Raw genomic sequence first — 6,000 nt, 5'->3', positions numbered from 1 at the left:
GAATTGTGGTGTTGGCGAAGAATATTGAATATATCATGGACTGCCAAAAAAAAAAAAAAAAAAAACTTTTTTTTTTTTTTTTTTTTGGCCAAAAGGACAAACAAATCTGTTTTGGAAGAAAGTACAACCAGAATGCTCCATAGAAGCAAGGATGGCGAGACTGCATTGTACATACTTTGGACATGTTGTCAGGAAGGATCAGTCCCTGGAGGACATCATTGCTTGGTAAAGTAGAGGGTCAGCGAAAGAGAGGAAGACCATCAACGAGATGAATTGACACAATGGCTGCAACAGTGGGCACAAGCGTAACGATTGTGAGGATGGCACAGGACCAGGCAGTGTTTTGTTTTGTTGTACATAGGGTCGCTATGAGTCGGAACTGACTAGATAGCACCTAACATCAACTGGCCAGGAATTGAAGGTGGTCCCCTGCATAGAAGGTGAGAATTCTACCACTAAACCATCAACGCCCCTACTAGAGCACCACAAATTCTTCCCAGACTGTGAAGCCTTTAGAGGTCTCAAAGTTCCTGCTCTTGGATCACCAAGGAAGGAGCAACAAGCAAACCTATGAGAGCAATGCCAGAAAGGGAGGGATAGAGAGAGTGACAGTGGCTGAAAAGACTTCCGTAGTATACAGGCAGGATTGACTGCAGACTGTGAGAAAGTCTGGGCATAAGAATTTATATAGAAAACAGTGTTCCAAGACCAAATGCAGCAGACTAGAGAGGTGGAAATGTGAGGGTTTAAGGAAATGCTGGAAGGTATTTGTTGGAGGTCAGTGGGGAAGGGATGGCAAGAGCCTCAGTTTCAATTACTCAGAACAAGAAATACACTTTTGCATCCCTGTTTTCTACTTTGTTATATATACCTGATCTTTTGACTTCGTTTTATAGAAAATAAAATTTCTCTAATGGTCAAAATGAAAAAAAAAAAAAAATATCGGTTGGATTCGTATACACCAATAAAGAGAACGACCAAAAGGAAATTAGGAAAACAATAGCTTTATAATAGCCCCTAAAAAAAAATAAAATGCTTAGGAATAAATGTAACTAGTGGTGTAAAAGACCTATACAAAGAAAACTACGCAACACTACTGCAAGAAACCAAAAGAGACCTACATAAATAGAAAAAATACCATGCTCATGAATAGGTAGGCATAACATTGTCAAAATGTCAATTCTACCCAAAGCAATGTACAAACGTAATGCAATCCCAATCTAAATACCAACAGCTTTTTTTAAAGAGATGGAAAAACTAATCATGAACTTAACATGGAAAGGGAAGAGGCCTCGAATGAGTAAAACACCATTGAAGAAGAAAAATAAAGTAGGAGGACTCATATTACCTGACCTCAGAACCTACTATACAGCTACGGTAGTCAAAACAGCCTGGTACTAGTGCAATGAAAGATACATTGACCAATGGAACAGAATTGAGAACCCAGATATAAGTCCATCCACCTATAGTCACCTGATCTTGGACAAAGACCCAAAGTCCATCAAATGGGGAAAGGACACTCTTTTGAACAAACAGTCCTGGCAAAAAAAGGATGTCCATCTGCAAAAAAATGAAACAGGACCCATATCTCACACCATACACAAGAACTAATTCAAAATGGATCAAAGATCCAAAAATAAAACCAAAAAATTAAAGATCATAGAAGAAAAAATAGGGTCAACTCTAGAAGCCTTAATACATGGCATTAACAGGATGCAAACCATAACTAACAGTACACAAACACCAGAAGATAAGCTAGGTAACTGAGATCTTCTAAAAACTAAACATTTATGCTCATCAAAATGCTTCACCAAAAGATTAAAAACAGAACCTACAGACCGGCAAAAAAAAAATTTGGCTATGACCAATCCAACAAAGGTCTAATCTCTAAAATCTACAAGAAAATGCAACAACTCTACAACAAAAAGACAAATAATCCAATTAAAAAATGGGCGAAGGAGAAGACCAGGCACTTCACCAAAGAAGACATTCAAGCAGCTAACAGACACATGAGGAAATGCTCAAGATCACTAGCCATTAGAGAAATGCAAATCAAAACTACAATGAGATACCATCTCACTCCAACATTACTGGCAGGAACCAGAAAACAAACAAACAGAAAATAACCAATGTTGGAGAGGTTTGAGGAGATTGGAACTCTTATGCACTGCTGGTGGGAATGCAAAATGGTACAACCATTTTGGAAAATAAGATGGTTCTTCCTTAGACAGCTAGAAATAGAAACACCGTATGATCCAGCAATCCCACTCCTAGGAATATATCCTAGAGAAATAAGAGTCAGCACACAAGTAGACATATGCATACCCAAGTTCATTGCAGCATTGTTCACAATAGCAAAAAGACAGAAACAACTTAGGTGCCCATTAACAGATGAGTGGATAAACAAACTATGGTACATACATACAATGAAATACTATGCAACGATAAAAAATAGTGATGAACCTATGAAGCATTTCACAACATGAATGAATCTGAGGGCATTACGCTGACTGAAATAAGTCAATCACAAAAGAACAAATATTGCATGAGACCACTGCTATAAAAACTCATGAAAAGGTTTACACACAAAAAGAAACAATATTTGATGGTTAAGAGGGAAGGGAAGGGTAGGAAGGAAAAACACTAAAGAGGCAATAGATAAGTGGTAACTTTGGTAAAGGGTAAGACAGTACACAATACTGGGGAAGCCAGCACAGCTTGTCCAAGGCAAGGTCATGGAAGCTCCCTAGACACATCCAAATTCCCTGAGGAACCCAGTTACCGGGCTGAGGGCTGTGGGGACCATGGTCTCAGGGAACATCTAGCTCAATTGGCATAACATAGTTTAGAAAGAAATGGTCTACATTCTACTCTGGTGAGTAGCGTCTGGGGTCTTAAAAGCTTGTGAGCGGCCATCCAAGATACTCCACTGGTCTTACCCCATCGGGAGCAAGGGAGAATGAAGAAAAGCAAAGACAATGGAAAGATTACTCCAAAGGACTAATGGACTACAACTACCACAGCCTCCACCAGACTGAGTCTAGCATAGCTAGATGGTGCCTGGCTACCACCAACAACTGCTCTGACAGGGATCACAGCAGAGGGTCCCAGAGAGTGCTGGAGAAAAATGTGGAACAAAATTCTAGCTCACACACACACAAAAAAAATACCACTTTACTGGTCTGACAGAGACTGGAGAAACCCTGAGAGTATGGCCCCCAGGCACCTTATGGTTCAATAATGAAGTCACTCCTGAGGTTCACCCTTCAGCCAAAGTTTACCACTGCGGTCAAGTCAATTTGGACACATACCGACCCTATAGGACAGAGTAGAACTGCCCCACAGGGTTTCCAAGGAACACCTGGTGGATTCGAACTGCTGACCTTTTGGTTAGCAGCCATAGCTCTTAATCACTACACCACCAGGGTTTCCTGGCAAAGATTAGACAAGTCCATAAAACAAAACAATACTAAATGCGCACACCAGCCCAGGGACAAGATGAGAAGGCAGGAGGAGACAGGAGAGCTGGTAATGGGGAGCCCAAGGTCGAGAAGCGGAAAGTGTTGACATGTCGTGATGTTGGCAACCAATGTCACAAAGCTGTAAGTGTATTAATTGTTTAATTAGAAACTAGTTTGCTCTGTAACCCTCATGTAAAGTACAATTTAAAAAAATTTTAAAAACAAACATTAGTCATATAAAAACATCAAAGGGCGTATACAAGCAAAATGAAGGGACCCAGTGAGCACCCAATAAATCAGCAATATTTCCACAAATTTTCAGAACTTTGAAAATAAAAAGAAGGGCTTCAAAACATGTCACATATTAAAGATCAGGAATTATAATGCATCAGTGTATCAACAACAGCTACCCTGGAAATTAGAACATGATGAAGCAATGCCTTCAAAATTCTAGGTCCAGGCCCAGGGTAGGAAGTCTTATAGAAGACGCTCCCAGGTTGGACCGGTAGACCAGAAACCTGTACTTTCAGAATAAGAGTAAACCAGAGCTAGGTATTTACTGCATATTAACATCAGACTAAGCAATGAGAGACCTGGTAATCTGCTTCCATAAAATTTATAGCCAAGAAAATCCTATGAGGCAGCTCTACCCTGTCACATGGGCCCGCTACGAATTGTGAACAACAGCACCTAATAACAGCAACAATAACAGGCAATAAGATGAGTAACTGAGGAAAATGGAAAGGAAAAGGAAATAAAGCCAGTCCTAGAAGTTTGACTACAGAACAGTCCCACCACAGGCTTTCACCTTACTTTGAAGAAGAAACAATTAAATTTCAATGAAACATTTGACTGTGTCAATTTTGCATTGTGTTCATAATCAAAAGCCTATTAGAGAAAATTAGTCTTCTTTACACAGACAAGCAACAAGTTTCCCTTTGTTTTGTTTGCCTTTTAGTTGAGACTCCAGAATTTATTGGTAAATTCATTTTCAATTTTCCAAATCTACTTTGGTCTCCCAGCTGCAATGAAGTCTTTAGCTTTCTCAGACTGCTATAACTTCGAGCTCCTGTATAAATCACATTTATATTATTATCTGAATTCTAGGAAAGACTCTAAAAACCATGAAGACAATTTCTATTTCTAATCTGTGGATGATTTGGTCTGCTAATTGTGAGACTTTTGGATTTCAAGAGTATTCTCTGATTGTAAAGCCACCTTGAGGAGAGTATTAGAGTCCATATGAGGCAAATCGAAAATGGGCACTTTCTTCTCTTCCCCCCAAAAGTCACACAAATGACTGAGAAAGAATAATAAAAGGTATGAACCTGCAAAAATATCCTAAGAAGGAAAAAAAAGTAAAAACTCACTTCAGAGAAATGTTTGCACAGGAAAGCTGGTATGGTACCTGACTCAGCTATGAACATAATTTCCATGATCATGATATTGCTAATATGATATCTGGAGTAACCCAAAAAAAATAGTGACATGGGTTTGTTGGAGATGCAGGGAGAAAAGTATTTGGGAGAAGTTTACAAAAAGAGGTAAAGCCTTGTCCCATAAGAGAAAGCTAATGTACATTATCCAAATTTGAGAAAACATAAAATATCATGTAGGCATTCTATCAAAAACCAAACCCACTGCTGTCGAGTAGATTCCGACTCACAGCAACTCTATACGACGGAGTAGAACTTCTCCCGTAGGGTTTCCAAGGCTGTAAATCTTTACAAAAGCAGACTGCCACATCTTTCTCCTGCGGAGCAGCTCGTAGGTTCAAACTACTGACCTTTTGGTTAGCAGCTGAGCACTTAACCACTGTGCCACCAGGGCTCCTATTAGTTAAATAGCCTCCTCAAAAGAGAAAGTGAAAAAGAAATTGAGGGTAAGAAATGATGGACCAGGAAGCTCGTGTTTTTATTTACATATAACAATTTGACTTTTAAATTAGTACATGTACTTTGAAATAATAAAAATTAAATAATTCGTGAAAATTTTCATTCCATTCCATGACCTTAGAAAAATATCAATTAAAAAAAAAAAAGACCTTCTAATGGGCAAACTACACTTATAATTTATTTGTCTTCCTGTTTCTGTTGTGACTTCAACACCTATCAATAAGATCCTATTTTGAATTTCAAATCACATGGGTTTTCATTACCAACTTGGGACTTTGCATTCTCTGGCTGTCATCATTTCTAGCTTTGTAAATCCTCACTTCAAAAAATTAGAGAAAAAGGTTACCTCAACTCTAATTTAGTTACATGTCCTTTTGTGTTTGTTTTTGCAGGACATACGTCAAAACACACCCGTAAGTTTTGTTTTCTGTCCCTATCTGTAGTATGTTATCGTTTCTTAGAAATAGGAAAAGATATTTTTCCAGCAGGAATTGACAGTAATGGTTTTGTAAATTCCTTAATTAAGCAAGTATTACTAGAAACTGAAGTTGACTCTAAAAACTTGAAAAGCTTCATTTTCCTCCATAAACACTTGAAGTTGAGAACAGGTATCTTTTAGAAGGCAAAACCAATAATCCTAAGGG

Source organism: Loxodonta africana, chromosome 1, assembly GCF_030014295.1.
Source record: "Loxodonta africana isolate mLoxAfr1 chromosome 1, mLoxAfr1.hap2, whole genome shotgun sequence".
NCBI classification, from domain to species: domain Eukaryota; kingdom Metazoa; phylum Chordata; class Mammalia; order Proboscidea; family Elephantidae; genus Loxodonta; species Loxodonta africana.
This window is presented reverse-complemented; position numbering follows the sequence as displayed.